This window comes from Ovis canadensis, chromosome 1 (assembly GCF_042477335.2).
Source record: "Ovis canadensis isolate MfBH-ARS-UI-01 breed Bighorn chromosome 1, ARS-UI_OviCan_v2, whole genome shotgun sequence".
NCBI classification, from domain to species: domain Eukaryota; kingdom Metazoa; phylum Chordata; class Mammalia; order Artiodactyla; family Bovidae; genus Ovis; species Ovis canadensis.
The window spans coordinates 112,356,025-112,377,237 of NC_091245.1; the positions used below are offsets into that span (position 1 = coordinate 112,356,025).

The following is a 21,213-nucleotide window of genomic DNA, read 5'->3' on the forward strand; positions in this document are numbered from 1 at the left end:
GAAAACTAACCTTTCCCAGTCCTGTGGCCACTGCTGACTTTTCCAAATTTGCTGACATTTTGAGTGCAACACTTTCACAGCATCATCTTTGAGGATTTGAAATAGTTCAACTGGAATTCCATCACCTCCACTAGCTTTGTTCATAGTGATGCTTTCTAAGGCCCACTTGACTTCACATTCCAGGATGTCTGGCCCTAGGTGAGTGATCACACCATCGTGATTATCTGGGTCGTGAATATCTTTTTTGTATAGTTCTTCTGTGTATTCTTGCCACCTTTTCTTAATATCTTCTGCTTCTGTTAGGTCCATACCATTTCTGTCCTTTATCGAGCCCATCTTTGCATGAAATGTTCCCTTGGTATCTCTAATTTTCTTGAAAAGATTTCTAGTCTTTCCCATTCTATTGTTTTCCTCTATTTCTTTGCATTGATGGCTAAGGAAGGCTTTCTTATCTCTCCTTGCTATTCTTTGGAACTCTGCATTCAGATGCTTATATCTTTCCTTTCTTCCTTTGCTTTTTACTTCTCTTCTTTTCACAGCTATTTGTAAGGCCTCCCCAGACAGCCATTTTGCTTTTTTGCATCTCTTTTCCATGGGGATGGTCTTGATCCCTGTCTCCTGTACAATGTCACGAACCGCTGTCCATAGTTCATCAGGCACTCTATCTATCAGATCTAATCCCTTAAATCTATTTCTCACTTCCACTGTATAATCATAAGGAATATGTTTACTTTGCTCACTGGGAAATCTACTGTACTTTTTTTTTTTTTTCTTTTTACTATTTTGTTTTTGTTTACAGGTGTTTTGTGTGTGTATTCCATTATTTTTGTTATTGTTTGCCTGATTTTGTATTTGCCATTTGTATGAGGTGTATCTTTTGTTTCTTGTTTTTGTGTGTTTGTTTTAATCCTCTTTAATGCCATAACAAATTACCTATGCAAGTTCCATTCCCCAGCTAGAGGTCAGGCCATGAGCCTTTGGAACGAGAGTGCTGACTCCAAGACCCTAGACTGCCAGAGAACTCCTAACCCTAGGGAGTATTAATTAGTGAGCACTCCCACAAAGGCACCCTGTTGTATACAAGACCCTGCATCACCCATCTGCTGGCAGCACCCAGTGCAGAATGCCTAATCCAAGCAACAACAAGACAAAAACAAACCCAATCATCAGCAGACAGTATTACCACCTCACACAGCCCTGCCCATCAGAGGGGACATAAAAACCTCACATCCTGCCACCAGAATGCAAGCACAAGTCACACCCTACATGAAGCCCACACAAGCTACTGGACAAACGTTACCCATGAGGGCAGAAACCAAAAGGAAGAAGGAATTTGACCTCGAAGTCTGGAAAAAGAAGACCTCAAACACAATAAGTTAAAAGAATTGAGAAGACAGAGAAATATTGTGGAAATGAAGGAACAACCTAGAAACATATAAGTCCAAATAAACAAAGAGGAAATAGACAACCTACCAGAAAAATAATTCAGGGTAATGATAGTAAAAATGATCCAAAACCTTGAAAATAGAATGGAGAAAATGCAAGAATCAATTAACACATTTAACAAAGACTTAGAAGAAATAAAGAATAAACAAATGGTGAAAAACAGCACAATTACTGAAATTAAAAATACTTGCAAAGAAATCAATAGCAAAATATCTGAGACAGAAGAAAGGATAAGTGAGCTGGAAGACAGAATGATGGAAATAACTGCTGAAGAGCAATATAAAGGAAAAGGAATGAAAAGAGCTGAGGGTAGTCTCAGAGACTTCTTGAACAATATTAAGTGCACCAACATTCTAATTATAGGGGTCCCAGAAGAAGAGAAAAACAGAGGGTATGAGAAAATGTTTGAAGAGATTATAGTTGAAAATTTCCCCAACACAGGAAAGGAAATAGTCAATCAAGTCCAAAAAGTTCAGAGAGCCTCATACAAGATAGAACCAAGGAGAAACACCCCAAGACACATATTAATCAAACTAACAAAGATTAAACACAAAGAAAGAATATTAAAAGCAGTAAGGATGTGAATCATTCTTTTATAATTAATTAAAAATTACAGACCTAAAAAATAAATAAATAAAAGCAGTAAGGAAAAAGCAGCAAGTAACATACAAGGGAAACCATATGATTAATGGCTGATCTTTCAGCAGAAACTCTGCAGGTCAGAAGGAAATGGCAGGATATATTTAAAGCACTAAAAGGGAAGAAACTACATCCAAGATTACATTACCTGGCAAGGATCTCATTCAAAATTGATGGAGAAATCAGAAGCTTTACAACAAGCAAAAGTTAAGAGAATTTAGTACCCCAAAACCAGCTTTAAAAGAAATGTTAATGGGACTTACATAGACAGGAAACACAAAAGAAGAAGAAGACCTACCAAACCAAAAAAAAAAAAAGCCCAAACAATTAAGAAAATGGCAATATATATTGCCATTTATATATTATTGATATATATAGGAACATATATATCAATAATTACTTTAAATGCAAGTGGATTAAATGCTCCAACCAAAAGACACAGACTGGCTGAATGGAAACAAAAACAAGATCCATATATATGCTATTTACACAACCCACTTCATAACTAGAGACACCTACTGACTGAAACTGAGAGGGTGGAAAAAGATATTCCATGCTAATGAAAATCAAAAGAAAGCTGGAATGGCAATCCTCATATCAGACAAAATAGACTTTTAAATAAAGAATATTACAAGAGACAGGAAGGACACTACATAATGATCAAGGGACAAATCCAAGAGGAAGACATAACAATGTAAATATTTATGCATCTAACATAGGAGCACCTCAATACATAAAGCAAAATACATAAAACAGATATAAAGGGGGAAACTGACAGTAACACAATAATAGTAGGGGACTTTAACACCCCACTTACACCAATGGCCAGATCATTAAAGCAGCAAATTAATAAGGAAACACAAGATATAAATGACATATTAGACCAGATGAATCTCATTTATATCATCAGGACATTGCATTCAAATGCAGAAGAATACACTTTTTCTCAAGTGCACATAAACATTCTCTAAGATAGACCACATCTTGGGTCACACATCAAAATCTCACTAAATCTAGGAAAGTTGAAATCATATCAGGCATCTTTTCTGACCACAACACTATGAGAATAGATATCAGTTACACGAAAAAAATTGGAAAACACACACACACACACATATGCACACACACAAACATATGGAGATTAAATAATACATTTCTACATAATGAACAGGTTACTGAAAAATCAAAAGGGAAATAAAAAAATTCCTCAAAACAAATGACAATTAAAACATGACAATTCAATACCTAAGGAATGCAGCAAAAGCAGTTCTAAGAGGGAAGTTTATAACAATACAATACTATCTCAAGAAACAAGAAAAACAGAATAGACAGGGTAACTTTACCTAAAACAACTGGTAGAGAAGAAGAAGAAAACCGGAAAGTTAGCAGAAGGAAAGGAATAATTAAGATCAGAGCAGAAATAAATGAAAAGAAATGAAAGAAATAATCAGTTCAGCACAGTCACTCAGTCATGTCTGACTCTCTGTGATCCCATGGATGGTAGCACACCAGGCCTCCCTGTCCATCACCAACTCCCAAAGCTTGCTCAGACTCATGTCTATCGAGTAGGTGATGCCATCCAACTATCTCATCCTCTGTTGTCCCCTTCTCCTCCTACATTCAATCTTTCCCAGTATCAGGGTCTTTTCAAATGAGTCAGCTCTTTGCATCAGGTGGCCAAAGTATTGGAGTTTCAGCTTCAGCATCAGTCCTTCCAATTCAGGACTGATTCCTTTAGGAAATCCTTGCAGTTCAAGAGACTCTCGAGAGTCTTCTCCAGCACCACAGTTCAAACGCATCAATTCTTTGGCTCTCAGCTTTCTTTATAGTCCAACTCTTACATCCATACATCACTACTGGAAAAACCATAGCTTTGACGAGACGGACCTTTGTTGGCAAAGTAATGTCTCTGCTTTTTAATAGGCTGTCTAGGTTGGTCAAAGCTTTTCTTCAAAGAAGCAAGGGTCTTTTAATTTCAAGGCTGCAGTCACTAACTGCAGTGGTTTTGGAGCAAAAAAAAAAAAAAAAGTTTGTCACTGTTTCCATTGTTTCCCCATCTATTTCCCATGAAGTGATGGGACAAGATGCCATGATCTTAGTTTCTGAATGTTGAGTTTTAACCCAACTTTCTCACTCTCCTCTTTCACTTTCATCAAGAGGCTCTTTAGTTCCTCTTCTGTTTCTGCCATAAGGGTTGTGTCATTTGCATAACTGAGGTTATTGATATTTCTCCCAGCAGTCTTGATTGCAGCTTGTGCTTCATTCATCCTGGCATTTTGCATGATGTACTCTGCATATAAGTTAAATAAGCAGGGTGACAATATAAAGCTGTCAAGGGACTCCTTTCCCAATTTGGGACCAGTCGGTTCTTCCATGTCCAGTTCTAACTGTTGCTTCCTGACCTGCATACAGATTTCACAGAAGGAAGGTCAGGTGGTCTGGTATTCCCATCTCTTGAAGGATTTTACACAGTTTGTTTTGATCCACACAGTCAAAGGCTTTGGCATAGTCAATAAAGAAGTAGATGTTTTTCTGGAACTCTCTTGCTTTTTCTATGATCCAACAGATGTTGGCAATTTAATCTCAGGTTCCTCTGTCTTTTCTAAATCCAGCTTGAACACCTGGAAGCTCATGGTTCATGGACTGTTGAAACCTGGCTTGGAGACTCTTGAGCATTACATTGCTAGCATGTGAGATGAGTGTAATTGTGTGGTAGTTTGAACATTCTTTGGCATTGCCTTTCTTTGGGATTGAAAGAAATAATAGTACAGACTAATAAAACAAAAACTGGTTCTTTGAGAAGAAAAAATTGACAAACCTTTAGCCAGACTTATCAAGAGAAAGGAGAGAAGAATCAAATCAACAAAATTAGAAATGAAAAAGGAGAGGGTACAACAGACAATGCAGAAATACAAAGGATCATAAGAAACTGTTATCAGCAACTATATGCTAATAAAATGGGCAAGTGGAAGAAATGGACAGATTCCTAGAAAAGTTCAATCTTCTAAGACTGAACCGAGAAGAAATAGAAACTATAAATAAGCCAATTACAAGCACTTAAATCAAAACTTCGATTAAAAATCTCCCCCAAAACAAAACCCAAGGCCAGCTGGCTTCACAGATGAAGTCTATCAAACATTTAGAGAAGAGATAATGCCTATCCTTTTAAAGTGCTTTCCTAAAATTCCAGAGGAAGGAACACTTTCAAACTCTTTCTAGGAAGTCACTATCACCCTGATACCAAAACCAGGCAAAGACAACACAAAAAAGGAAAATTACAGGCCAATATCACCAATGAAAATAGATGCAAAAATCTTCAACAAAATTATAGCAAACAGAATTTAACAACATATTAAAAAGATCATATACCAATGAACATAGATGCAAAAATCCTTAACAAAATTCTAGCAATCAGAATTCAGCAACACATTTAAAGGGTCATACACCATGACCAAGAGGGCTTTATCCCAGGGATGCAAGAATTCTTCAACATCCACAAATCAATCAATGTAATTCACCACATTAACAAATTGAAAAATAAAAGCCATATGATTATCTCAATAGATGCACAAAAAGCCTTTGACAAAATTCAACATCCATTCATGATAAAAACTCTCCAGAAAGCAGGAATAGAAGGAATATACCTCAATATAATAAAAGCTATATACGACAAACCCACAGCAAACATTATCCTCAATGGTGAAAAATGGAAAGCATTTCCCTAAAATCAGGTACAAGACAAGGGTGCCCACTTTCACTGCTACTATTCAACATAGTTCTGGAAGTTTGGGCCACAGCAATCAGAGCAGAAAAAAAATAAAAGGAATCCCAATTGGAAAAGAAGTCAATCTCTCACTGTTTGCAGATGACATGATCCTTTACATAGAAAACCCTAAAGACTCCACCAGAAAATTACTAGAATTAATCAATGAATATAGTAAAGTTGTGGGATATATAATCAACACACAGAAATCCCTTGCATTCCTATACACTTATAATGAGAAAGCAGAAAAAGAAACTAAGGGAAAATTCCATTCACCATTGCAACGAAAAGAATAAAATACTTGGGAATATATCTACCTAAAGAAACTAAAGACCTGTATATAGAAAATTATAAAACACTGATGAAAGAAATCAAAGAGGGCACTAATAGATGGAGAAATATACCATGTTCATGGATCGGAAAAATCAATATACTGAATATGAGTATAATACCCAAAGCAATCTATAGATTCAATGCAATCCCTATCAAGCTACCAGTGGTATTTTTCACAGAGCTAGAACAAATAATTTCAAGATTTGTATGGAAATACAAAAAACCTCGAATAGCCAAAGCAATCTTGAGAAAGGAGAACGGAATTGGAGGAATCAACCTGCATGACTTCAGGCTCTACTACAAAGCCACAGTCATCAAGACAGTACGGTACTGGCACATAGACAGAAATATAGATCAATGGAACAAAATAGAAAGCCCAGATATAAATCCACACACCTAAGGACACCTTATCTTCGACAAAGGAGGCAAGAATATACAATCGATTAAAGACAATCTCTTTAACAAGTGATGCTGGGAAAACTGGTCAGCCACTTGTAAAAGAATGAAAATAGAACACTTTCTAACACCATACACAAAAATAAACTCAAAATGGATTAAAGATCTAAATGTAAGACCAGAAACTATAAAACTCCTAGAGGAGAACATAGGCAAAACATTCTCCGACATACATCACAGCAGGATCCTCTATGACCCACCTTCCAGAATACTGGAAATAAAAGCAAAAATAAACAAAAGGGATCTAATTAAACTTAAAAGCTTCTGCACAACAAAGGAAAATATAAGCAAGGTGAAAAGACAGCCTTCAGAATGGGAGAAAATAATAGCAAATGAAGCAACTAACAAAGAATTAATCTCAAAAATATACAAGCAACTTATGCAGCTCAACTCCAGAAAAATAAACAACCCAATCAAAAAATGGGCCAAAGAACTAAATAGACATTTCTCTGAAGATGACATACGGATGGCTTCTCATGTGTTTACATGAGAAGATGCTCAACATCACTCATTATCAGAGAAATGCAAATCAAGACCACAATGAGGTGCCACTTCACACCAGTCAGAATGGCTGCGATCCAAAAGTCCACAAGCAATAAATGCTGGAGGGGGTGTGGAGAGAAGGGAACCCTCTTACACTGTTGGTGGGAATGCAAACTAGTACAGCCATTATGGAGAACAGTGTGGAGATTCCTTGCAAAACTACAAATAGGACTGCCTTATGACACAGCAATCCCACTGCTGGGCATACACACCGAGGAAACCAGAATTGAAAGAGACACGTGTACCCCAATGTTCATCACAGCACTGTTTATAATAGCCAGGATATGGAAGCAACCTAGATGTCCATCAGCAGACGAATGGATAAGAAAGCTGTGGTACATATACACTATGGAGTATTACTCAGCCATTAAAAAGAATACATTTGAATCAGTTCTAATGAGGTGGATGAAACTGGAGCTGATTATACAGAGTGAAGTAAGCCAGAAAGAAAAACACCAATACGGTATACTAACACATATATATGGAATTTAGAAAGATGGTAATTATAACTCTATATGCTATGTGAGACAGCAAAAGAGACACAGATGTAAAGAACAGACTTTTGGACTCTGAGGGAGAGGGCGAGGGTGGGATGATTTGGGAGAATGACATTGAAACATGTACACTATCATGTAAGAAATGATTTGCTAGTCTAGGTTTGATACAGGATACAGGATGCTTGGGGCTGGTGCACTGGGATGACCCAGAGAGATGATATGGGGAGGGTGGTGGGAGGGGGGTTCAGGGTTGGGAACTCATGTACACCTGTGGTGGATCATGTCAATGTATGGCAAAACCAATACAGTACTGTAAAGTAAAAACATAAAATTAAAGTTAAAAAAAATCATATACCATGACCAACCTAGGTTTATCCCAAGGATGGAAGGATTTTTCAATATATGCAAATCAATCAATGTGATACAGTATATTAACAAATTGAGACATAAAAACATATGGTAATCTCAATAGATGCAGAAAAAACTTTTGACAAAATTCAGCAATGATTTATGATAAAGCTCTTCAAAAATCTGCATAAAAGGGACCTATCTCAACATATAAAGGCTATATATGATAAACCCACAGCAAACCTTATTCTCAGTGTTGAAAAACTGAAAGCATTCCCTCTAAAAACAGGAACAAGACAAGGATGCCCATTCTCATCACTATAATTCAACATAGTTTTTGAGGTCCGAGCCATGGCAATCAAAAAAGGAAAAGAAATAAAAGGAATCTAGATTGGAAAAGAAGAAGTAAAACACTCACTGTTTGCAGCTGACATGATACTATACATAGAACACCCTAAAGATACTAGTAGAAAATTACTAGTGGTATTCAGTGAATTTAGCAAAGTCATGGGATACTAAATCAAAACACAGAAATCACTTGCATTCTTATATACTAACAATTAAAAATCATAAAGAGAAACTAAAGAGTCAATCCCATTTACCATGGCAGCAAAAAGAATAAAATATTGAGAAATAAACCTACCTAAGGAGAAAAAGAGCTATATACAGAAAACTATAAGACCCTGATGAAAGGAATTGAAGACAACACAAACAGATGGAGAGATATTCCATGTTCCTGAGTTGAAAGAATCAATATTGTGAAAATGACTATACCATCAAATGCAATCTACAGATTGAATAAAATCCTTATCAAAGTACCAATGTCATTTTTCACAGAACTAGAACAAAAAAAGTCACAATTCATACGGAAACACGAAAGACCCCAAAGAACCAAAACAGTCTTGAGAAAGAAGAATGGAACTGGAGAAACCAACCTTCCTGACTTCAGACTATACTTCAAAGCTACAGTCATCAAGAAAGTATGGTACTGGCACAAAAACAGAAATATAGGCCAATGGAACAAGATAGATAGTCCAGAGATAAACCTACACACCTCTGGGTGCCTTATTTTTGACAAAGGAGGGAGGAATACACAATGGGGCAAAGACAGCCTCTTCAATAAGTGGTTCTGGGACAACTGGAAAGTTACATGTTAAAGAATGAAACTAGAACACTTCCTAACAGCACACAAAGATAAACTCCAAATGGATTAAAGACCTAAATGTAAGGCCAGTATCTATGAAACTCTTAGAGGAAAACCTAGAGAAAACACTCTATAATATAAATCACAGGAAGATCCTCTATGACCCACCTTCTAGAGTAATGGAAATAAAAACAAAAATAAACAGGTGGGGCCTAATTAAACTTAAAAGCTTTTGCACAGCAAAGGAAACTATAAACAAGGTAAAAAGATAACCCTCAGAATGGGAGAAAATAATAACAAATGAAACAACTGACAAAGGATTGATTTCCAAAATATACAAGCAGCTCATGTAACTCAAATACCAGAAAAACAAACAACCCAATAAAAGAGTGGGAAAAAGACCTAAACAGATATTTCTCCAAAGAAGACATACAGATGACTAATAAACACATGAAAAGATGCTTGACATCACTCATTATTAGAGAAATGAAAATCAAAAACAATGAAGGGGGAACAAGATGGCAGAGGAGTAGGTGGACGTGGAATACATCTCTCTCCACACATATATGAGGAATACACCTTTAGACACAGAAGTGCATGAAAAACACCAGCTGAGAGCAGACAGGAGAATCTGACCAGTGGAAAAGAATATATAGACCCACAGAAAACTAGGTAGGATGAAGGAACTAGGGGGAAAAATGGGAATGTTAGTAGGACTGGACCTGTTAGTAGGACATAGCAATTGTAAATATCTATGCACCCAACATAGGGGCACCTCAATACATAAGACAAACACTAACAGACATAAAACAAGAAATTGACAGTTACACAATAACAGTAGGGGGCTTTAATACTCCACTCACACCAATGGACAGATCATCAAAACAGAAAATTAATAAGGAAACACAAGTTTTAAATGATACATTAGATGAGATGATCTCATTGATATCTTCAGGACATCCCATCCACATGCAGAAGAATACACCTTCTTCTCAAGTGCGCATGGAACATTCTCCAGGATAGACCACATCTTGGGTCACAAATCAAACCTCAGTAAATTTAAGAAAACTGAAATCATATCAAGCATCTTCTCCAACCACAATGCTATGAGAATAGATATTAATTACAAGAAAAAACTATAAGAAACACAAACACATGGAGATTAAATAATATGTTTCAAAATAACCAACAGCTTACTGAAGAAATAAAAAAGGAAATTAAAAAATTCCTAGAAACAAATGACAACGAAAACACAAAACCTACGGGATGCAGAAAAAGCAGTTCTGAGAGGGAATTTTATAGCAATACAATCCTACCTCAATAAACAAGAAAAAACATGGAATAGACAGCCTAACTTTATACCTTAAACAACTGGAAAAAGAAGAACAAAAAATTAGGAGAAGGAAAGAAATCATAAAGATCTGAACAAAAAGAAATGAAAAAGAAATGAAAGACACAATAGTAAAGATTAACAAAACTCAAAGCTGGTTCTTTGAGAAGATAAACAACATCGACAAACCTTTAGCCAGACTCATTAAGAAAAAAAGAGAGAAAAATCAAATCAACAAAATTAGAAATGAAAAAGGAGAGGTTACAATAGACAAAGCAGAAATACAAATGATTGTAAGAGACTATTACAAACAACTATATGGCAATGAAATGGATAACCTAGAAGAAATGGACAGATTTTTAGAAAAGTTCAATCTTCCAAGGCTGAACCAGGAAGAAATAGAAATTATGAACAGCCCAATTACAAGCACTAAAATTGAAGCTGTGATAAAAAATCTCCCCCAAAAAACAAAAGCCCAGGGCCAGATGGCTTCACAGGATAATTCTATCAAACATTTAGAGAAGAGCTAATGCTTATCCTTCTAAAATTATTTTTAAAAATTGCAGAGGAAGGAACCCTTCCAAACTCATTCTATGAGGCCACCATCACCCTGATACCAAAATGAGACAAAGACAACACACAAAAAAGAAAACTACAGGCTAATATTACTGATGAACATAGATACAAAAACCCTCAACAAAATTTTAGCAAACAGAATTCAGAAACACATCAAAATGCTCATACACCATGATTAAGTTGGGTTTATTCCAGGAATGCAAGGATTCGTCAATGTATATGAATCAATCAATGGAATACAGCATATTAACAAACTGAAAGAAAAAAAACCATATGATCATCTCAATAGATGCAGAAAAAGCCTTTGACAAAATTCAGCACCCATTTATGATTAAAACTCTTCAAAAAATGGGCATAGAAGGAACCTACCTCAACATAGTAAAGGCCATATATGATAAGCCTGTAAAAAACATTATTCTCAATGGTGAGAAACTGAAGCATTCCCCCTAAGATCAGGAACAAGACAAGTGTGTCCACTTTTCACCACTATTATTCAACATAGTTCTGGAAGTCCTAGCTCCAGCAATCAGAGAAGAAAAAGAAATAAAAGGAATCAAGATCGGAAAAGAAGTAAAGCTCTCACTGTTTGCAGATGACATGATACTGTACATAAAAACCCTAAAGATAGTATCAGAAAGTTACTAGAGCTAATCAGTGAATTTAGCAAAGTTTCATGATACAAAATCAATACACAAAAATCACTTGCATTTCTGTATACTAACAATGAAAAATCAGAAAGAGAAATTAAGGAATCAATTCCATTCACCATTGCAACAAAAAATTTAAATATCTAGGAAAAAAACTTACCTAGGGAGACAAAAGGACTGTACACAGAAAATTATGACACTAATGAAAGAAATCAAAGGTGACATAAACAGATGGAGAGGTATTCCATGTTCCTGCGTAGGAAGAATCAATATTGTGAAAATACCTTTGAACTGTGGTGTTGGAGAAGACTGTTGAGAGTCCCTTGGACAGCAAGGAGATCCAACTAGTCCATCCCAAAGGAAATAAGTCCTGAATATTCATTGGAAGGACTGATGTTGAAGCTGAAACTCCAACACTTTGGCCACCTGATGTGAAGAGCTGACTCATTTGAAAAGACCCTGATGCTGGGAAAGATTGAAGGCAGCAGGAGAAGGGAACAACAGAGGATGAGATGGTTGGACAGCATCACCGACTCAATGGGCATGAGTTTGAGTAAACTCTGGGAGTTGGTGAAGGACAGGGAGGCCTGGTGTGCTGCAGTTCATAGTGTTGCAAAGAGTCGGACACGACTGAGTGACTGAACTGAACCAAACACAATCTACAGATTCAATTTGATCGCTATCAAATTACCAAGGCATTTTTCACAGAACCAGAACAAAAAATTTCACAATTCATATGGAAACACAAAAGACGCCGAATATCCAAAGGAGTCTTGAGAAAGAAGGATGGAGCTGAATCAACCTTCCTGACTTCAGATTATACTACAAAGCTACAGTCATCAAGACAGTATGATACTGGCACAAAACAGAAATATTGGCCAATGGAACAAGATAGAAAGCCCAGAAATAAACCCATACACCTATGTGTACCTTATTTTTGACAAAGAAGGCAAGAATATACAATGGGGCAAAGACAGCCTCTTCATTAAATGGTGCTGGGAAAACTGGACAGCTACATGTAAAAGAATGAAATGAGAACACTTCCTAACAGCATCATTCAGTTCAGTTCAGTTCATTTCAGTCGCTCAGTCATGTCCGACTCTTTGCAACCCCATGAATTCCAGCACGCCAGGCCTCCCTGTCCATCACCAACTCCTGGAGATCACTCAAACTCATGTCCATCGAGTCAGTGACCCATCCAACTATCTCATCCTCTGTCATCCCCTTCTTCTCCTGTCCCCAATCCCTTCCAGCATGAGTCTTTTCCAATCAGTCAACTCTTCTCATGAGGTGGCCAAAGTACTGGAGTTTCAGCTTTAGCATCATTCCTTCCAAAGAAATCCCAGGGCTGATCTCCTTTAGAATGGACTGGTTGGATCTCCTTGCAGTCCAAGGGACTCTCAAGAGTCTCCTCCAACACCACAGTTCAAAAGCATCAATTCTTCGGCACTCAGCCTTCTTCACAGTCCAACTCTCACATCCATACATGACTACAGGAAAAACCACAGCCTTGACTAGACAGCCCTTTGTTGGCAAAGTAATGTCTCTGCTTTTCAATATGCTATCTAGGTTGGTCATAACTTTTCTTCCAAGGAGCAAACGTCTTTTAATTTCATGGCTGCAGTCACCATCTTCAGTGATTTTGGAGCCCCCAAAAATAATGTCTGATACTGTTTCCACTGTTTCCCCATCTATTTCCCATGAAGTGATGGGACCAGATGCCATGATCTTCGTTTTCTGAATGTTCAGCTTTAAGCCAACGTTTTCGCTCTCCTCTTTCACTTTCATCAAGAGGCTTTTGAGTTCCTCTTCACTTTCTGCCATAAGGGTGGTGTCATATGCATATCTGAGGTTATTGATATTTCTCCTGGCAATCTTGATTCCAGCTTGTGCTTCTTCCAGCCAAGCATTTCTCATGATGTACTCTGCATAGAAGTTAAATAAGCAGGGTGACAATATACAGCCTTGAAGTACTTCTTTCCCTATTTAGAACCAGTCTGTTGTTCCATGTCCAGTTCTAACTGTTGCTTCCTGACCTGCATATAGGCTTATCAAGACGCAGGTCAGGTGGTCTGGTATTCCTATGTCTTGAAGAATTTTCCACCGTTTATTGTGATCCACAGAGTCAAAGTCTTTGGCATAGTCAATAAAGCAGACATAGATGTTTTTCTGGAACTCTCTTGCTTTTTCCGTGATCCAGCAGATGTTGCCAATTTGATCTCTGGTTCCTCTGCCTTTTCTAAAACCAGCTTGAATATCTGGAAATTCACGGTCCATGTATTGTTAAAGCCTGACTTGGAGAATTTTGAGCATCACTTTACTAGCATGTGAAATGAGTGCAATTGTGTGGTAGTTTGACCATTCTTTGGCATTGCCTTTCTTTGGGATTGGAATGAAAACTGACCTTTTCCAGTCCTGTGGCTACTGCTGAGTTTTCCAAATTTGCTGGTATATTGAGTGCAGCACTTTCACAGCATCATCTTTGAGGATTTGAAATAGTTCAACTGGAATGCCATCACCTCCACTAGCTTTGTTCATAGTGATCCTTAGGAAACCAAGATTGAAAAAGACACATGTACCCCAATATTCATTGTAGCACTCTAAAATAGTTAGAATATGGAAGCAACCTAGATGTCCATTGACAGATGAATGGATAAAGAAGCTGTGGTACATATACACAATAGAATAATACTCAGCCATAAAAAGGAACATATTTCAGTTAGTTCTAATGAGGTGGATGAACCTAGAGCCTATTTTACAGAGTGAAGTAAGTCAGAAAGAGAAAAGCAAATATTATATACTAACACATACATATGGAATCTAGAAAGATAGTACTGAGGGAATTATTTTCACAGTAGCCATGGACAGACAGATATAGAGGACAGACTTGTAGACACAGTGATGGGAGGAGGGGGAGAGCAAGGAGAAGGTGGGATGTATGAAAAGAGTAACATGGAAGCAGTGTCACCATATGTAAAATAGATAGCTAGTTGAAATCTGCTGTATGACTCAGGGAACTCAAACCAGTGCAACAACCTAGAGGAGTGGGATGAGGAGGGAGGTGGGATGTAGGTTCAAGAGGGAGGGGACATATCATTCATGATGATGTTTGGCAGAAACCAATATAATACTGTAAAGCAATTTGCTTTAATTAAAAATAAATGCATTTTTTAAAAGTAATACTTCTCCCCAGATTGATCTGTAGATTCAACATAATCCCACTCAAAAGCCCAGCAGAGTTTTTTTTTTTTTTGAACATTGTATCACATTTTAAAATTTAATATATAAGTTTCTCTGATGGGATGCCATTGCCTTCTCTGTCAGTCATCCCCAACCCCCCTTAAAACTAAAAGTTTACCAAGTTATAGCTAATACAATGGCACCTCACTCCAGCACTCTTGCCTGGAAAATCCCATGGATGGAGGAACCTGGTGCACTGCAGTCCATGGGGTCGCTGAGTCAGACACGACTGAGCGACTTCATTTTCACTTTTCACTTTCATGCATTGGAGAAGGAAATGGCAACCCACTCCAGTGTTCTTGCCTGGAGAATCCCAGGGATGGGGGAGCCTGGGTGCTGCAGTATATGGGGTCGCATAGAGTCGGACACGACTGAAGTGACTTTGCATCAGCAGCAGCAGCAAATATAAAAGAGGTGTTTAGTAATTGACAACACTCTTTGAGAGAATTATTTCTCAATTCTTTAGCTACTTTAGATACAACTGTTTGTTCTCTAATGCCATCTTTATTAAATGTATCATGCAATATTAGAAGTTGGAGACAAAAGAAATATCAAGTTTTCTTTAGCTCTGTCAAATCACGATTCCTGATGAATATGTTCTTGAAAATGGTGGAAAGTTTTTCTATTTGATAGTGGAGAATATTGATATTTGGCACAGAATCTGGCTTGGATGATTTGGTTAAATATGAGTACCGGACATGTGATGGAACATTTAAATTTAGTTCAGATGTGTCCTACCAGTTGTATAGGTTATATGCATTGATAAGAAATAACACCTTTTACCTCGTTGCAGCTGAGAAAGCAATATAGGTCACCAACAGCTCTACAGGAGCCATCTGAGAAATTTCGGCCAGAGTTCTCACTCTTGCTAGGTCTGCTCAAACCAGCAAGGTCTGATCTGGAAATACGGCCGCAATATGTGCCGCCAGCGTTTCCAGCTGTACGCGATGGACATCGGCTTCATTAAGTTGGACTAACCAAACTTCCTTAAATGGAAGGAATACATCAACATTTTGCAGCCCACCAGCCTTATGCAGAAACAGTACTAGCTCTTTGTATATAAAAAAAAAAGCTTTAAAAACTTCAAAAAGAAAGAAAGAAATAGCAGCATTCCTCATCTGTTTGTTTTACTTCCAGGAAATTTGAAGACATTTACAGCATACTTTCTGATGTTAAACAGAACTGAAACTCCAATACTTTGGCCACCTCATGCGAAGAGTTGACTCATTGGAAAAGACTCTGATGCTGGGAGGGATTGGAGGCAGGAGGGAAAGGGGACGACAGAGGATGGGATGGCTGGATGGCATCACCGACTCAATGGACATGAGTCTGAATGAACTCCGGGAGTTGGTGATGGACAGGGAGGCCTGGCTTACTGTGATTCATGGGGTCGCAAAGAGTCCGACACCACTGAGCGACTGAACTGAACTGAACTGAAGCATTCAACATTAGTTCCTGAATCCTTAATAACTGACCTCAAGAAAGGAGGTATCACTGCTTTCTCTAAGATATACATGAATGCAGTTATTTCATTAATGTATTATAGTTTTGTGTACAGAACTTTCACCTCCTTTATTAAATTTATCCCAATATTAATATTTTATTCTTTTTGATTAATTGTAAATAAGATTATTTTCTTAATTTCTTATGGCTCATTATCAGTGTATATAAAAACAAGTTATTTGTATATTGGTTTTATACCTTGCATTTTTACTAAATTTATTATTTCTAGCAGGTTTTTTTTTTTTGGTGAAGGGTTTGTGGTTTTCTATAGGTAATATTATATCATCTGCAGAGAGAATTTTACTTCTTCCTTTTCAGTTGGAATGCGTTTTAGTTCTTTTTCTTGTCTAATTACTCTGGCTAGTACTATGACTTCCACTACTCTGCTAAATACAAGTGGTGGCAGTGGCTTGTTCCTGATTTTAGAGGAACTCATGTTTTCGCTGTTGAGTATGACACTAGCTGCGGGCTTGTCATATATGGTCTATATAATGTTAAAGTATTTCCTTTATACCCATTTTTAGAGAATTTTTATGATTAATTAATGATAATTTTTTTCAAAAAATTTTGCGTCTACTGAAATAGTCATATTATTTTTACTCTATTAATGTGGTGCATCACATTGATTGATTTGCAGATGTTAAGTTATCCTTGCATTGCAGAGATAAATCCTACCTGGTCATGGCATGTAATCTTTTTAATGTATTTTTCAATTGGTTTGCTAATATTTTGTTGAGGAATTTTGCATCTGTGTTCGTCAGAGATGTGTGTGTGTGTGTGTGTGCTAAATCACTTCAGTTGTGTCCAACTTTGTGACATTATGGACTGTAGGCCATCAGGCTTCTATGTCCATGGGATTTCCCATGTAAGAATACTGGAATGGATTTCCATTTTCTTCTCCAGGGGATCTTTCCAACTCAGGGACCAAATCTACATCTTCTGCATTACAGGCAAATTCTTTACCACCGAGCCACCTGGGACACCCCTTTGCTGTGTATACATGTGTGCAAATTTGTTTCCAGACATTTAAGCAAAGAACTTTTGGAGTCTCCAACATCTATCTCCTTGAGTAGAAAGCAACTATTGTACTTGAAACTCAATGTACAGTTTTCGGTTTTTAAGTATGCAGATTTGACTGAATATCCTCACCAGTCATACTCTCAAATTACTCGTAGACATTTTAAATAATTGCTTTCACCTCTCCTTGGAAAATGGTACATCATTTAGTTCTAAGTCCTCAAATTTATATTAAATTGTCAAGACACTGGGTGTCACCAAGACTCCAACATAATTTCTAAATTTCGTTTTTAATGTGAGCTTTGTGCAGTAAGCACATTGTAGTGTGTGGTTTGAACCAGAAAAAGCATGATGAGAAAAATATATGCAATCTACTTAAAAGACATAGTTATCATAAAATTTTAGTCACCTAATGATATAGCATTTACATTCTTAAATCAAACATTGCTTGAAATACAAGTGGAAATTGCCAGAAAGATGGTTATATTTCTTTTCATTCCAGTTAACTTGGCCAGTTAAACAATCTCTTGATGGTGTCTCTTGTCCTGCTCACTGCAGTGATTTCTTCTAATTTCTATCTGGTTGAGCTATGTAGCCTAATATTCACAAACTGGTTACCTAGAAGTCAGTTTTCTTACTGCTAAGTTCTTTCTTTCATCAATATGTTACAATGCCTTAACAGACTGGGCTAAATCTCAAAGATAATCTATTCTATTAATGGTTTCACAAAAACATTTAATAAATATAAAATCTATATTTTTCTATCAGTTATTATTTTCTATCAGTTACAAAATCTCCATTTTTCTATTAATTAATGAGAATTAATTAGTGTTGATATTCCCAACCCTGAGCAAGATGAAATATTAGCATTTGTTTCTTTCAATCTCTTCATTTTGTTGAAATCAGCAGGAGTTTTATTTCTTTATTAGTTTTTAAAATCATTTCCTGCTTTATTAATTATCTCCTAGTAATATTTATGTTAAAATTGTTATTCTCAACAGTTTGGGAATTTACTACTATTGTTTTCTTTGGTCACTAGTATATCTTGAAGTTCCATAGCTTCCCCCTCTTTTTGGAAATATTTATTTTGCTCTATATTTTAAATTGAAGTGTAGTTAATTTACAACACCATACTAGTTTCAGGTGCACACCATAGCAACTCAACACTTTTATAGATTATATTCCACTGAAAATCACCAAAACATAATGATTATATTTCCCTGTGCTATACAATACATCCCTGTAGCCTGTCTGTTTTTATACATTTGTACTTCTCAATCCATGCCCCATCCTGTTTCTCCCCACTTCTCTCTCCCCTCTGGTAACCACCAGTCTGTTCTCTATGCCTGCAAATCTGTTTTGTTATATTCATTTGTTTTATTTTTGGATTCCACAAATACTTAACCTCCAATATCTACCTTTCTCTGTCTTATTTTACTTAGTATAATATCCTTCAAGTCCATCCATATTGTTACAAATAGCAAAACTTTATGTTTTTTTATGTCTGAGTAGTATTTCATTACACACACATGCACACATATATGTGTGTGTGTGTATATATATACACACTACATCTTTTTTAAAAATCAATTTATTTATTTTATTTGGGGGATAATTACTATACAATGTTGTAATGGTTTTTGCCATACATTGACATAAATCAGCCATGGGTGTACATATGTTCCCCATCCTGAACCCCCCTCCCACCTCCCTCCCCATCCCATCCCTCAGGGTCATCCCAGTGCACCAGCCCTGAGCACCCTGTCTCATGCATCAAACCTGGACTGGTAATCTGTTTCACATATGATAATATACATGTTTCAATGCTATTCTCTCAAATCATCCCACCCTCATCTCCCACAGAGTCCAAAGTCTGTTCTTTACATCTGTGTCTCTTTTGTTGTCTCACATATAGGGTCATTGTTACCATCTTTCTAAATTCCATATATATATGCATTAATATATGGCAACCCACTCCAGTACCCTTGCCTGGAGAATCCCATGGAGGGAGGAGCCTGGCAGGCTACAGTCCATGGGGTCGCAAAGAGTTGGACACAACTGAGCGACTTCACTATCACTATACTGTATTGGTGTTTTTCTTTCTGACTTACTTCACTCTGTATAATAGGCTCCAGTTTCATCCACCTCACTAGAACTGACTCAAATGCATTCTTATCTATTCGTCTGCTGATGGACATCTAGGTTGCTTCCATGTCCTAGCTATTGTAAACAGTGCTGCAATGAACATTGGGGGTACATGTGTCTCTTTCAATTCTGGTTTCCTCAGTTACACCACATCTTTCTAAATCCATTAATTTGTTGATGAACACTTAGGTTGCTCCCATATCTTTGCTATTGTAAATCATGCTGTTAATAACATTGAGGTGCAGACATCTTTTCAAACTAGCATTTTTTTTTTTCAGATATATACCCAGGAGTGGAATTGTGGGGTCATATGTTGGCTGTCATGAACCAATTCCACTCCTGGGTATATATCTGAAACAAGAAATGCTAGTGTGAAAACATGTCTGCACCTCAATGTTATTAACAGCATGATTTACAATAGCTAAGGTATGGAAGCAACCTAAGTGTTCATCAACAAATAAATGGATTTAAAAAGATGTGGTGTAACTGAGGAAACCAAAATTGAAAGAGACACATGTACCCCCCAATGTTCATTGCAGCACTGTTTACAATAGCTAGGACATGGAAGCAACCTAGATGTCCATCAGCAGATGATAGACTCGATAAAGGACAGAAATGGTACGGACCTAACAGAAAGCAGAAGATATTAAGAAGAGGTGGCAAGAATACACAGAACTGTACAAAAAAGATCTTCATGACCCGGATAATCACGATGTTGTGACCACTAATCTAGAGCCAGACAGCCTGGAATGTGAAGTCAAGTGGGCCTTAGAAAGCATCACTATGAACAAAGCAAGTGGAGGTGATGGAATTCCAGTAGAGCTATTTCAAATCCTGAAAGATGATGCTGTGAAAGTGCTGCACTCGATATGCCAGCAAATTTGGAAAACTCAGCAGTGACCACAGCACTGGAAAAGGTCAGTTTTCATTCCAATCCCAAAGAAAGGCAATGCCAAAGAATGGTCAAACTACCACACAATTGCACTCATCTCACATGCTAGTAAAGTAATGCTCAAAATTCTCCAAGCCAGGCTTCAGCAATACGTGAACCGTGAACTCCATGATGTTCAAGCTGGTTTTAGAAAAGGCAGAGGAACCAGAGATCAAATTGGCAACATCTGCTGGATCATGGAAAAAGCAAGAGAGTTCCAGAAAAACATCTATTTCTGCTTTATTGACTATGCCAAAGCCTTTGACTGGATTACAATAAACTGTGGAAAATTCTTCAAGAGATGGGAATACCAGACCACCTGACCTGCCGCTTGAGAAATCTATGTGCAGGCCAAGAAGCAACAGTTAGAACTGGACATGGCACAACAGACTGGTTCTAAATAGGGAAAGGAGTACATCAAGGCTGTATATTGTCACCCTGCTTATTTAACTTATATGCAGAATACATCATGAGAAACGCTGGACTGGAAGAAACACAACCTGGAATCAAGATTGCCAGGAGAAATATCAATAACCTCAGATATGCAGATGACACCACCCTTATGGCAGAAAGTGAAGAGGAACTCAAAAGCCTCTTGATGAAAGTGAAAGAGGAGAGTGAAAAAGTTGGCTTAAAGCTGAACATTCAGAAAATG

At 37.2% G+C, this 21,213-nt stretch overlaps 1 long non-coding RNA gene and 1 pseudogene across 1 annotated transcript in view; both read left to right on the forward strand.

The window, feature by feature from the left end:
• The window catches only part of LOC138416606 (uncharacterized), a 32,058-nt gene extending 14,100 nt beyond the window's left edge, over positions 1-17,958 (forward strand). Inside the window, exon 3 of the long non-coding RNA XR_011247770.1 lies at positions 16,100-17,958. This is a non-coding gene — a long non-coding RNA (uncharacterized lncRNA). The remainder of the gene's footprint in view (positions 1-16,099) is intronic.
• Positions 1,698-15,939, forward strand: LOC138429057 (small ribosomal subunit protein uS14-like; annotated as a pseudogene).
• Positions 17,959-21,213: the final 3,255 nt, after the last annotated feature.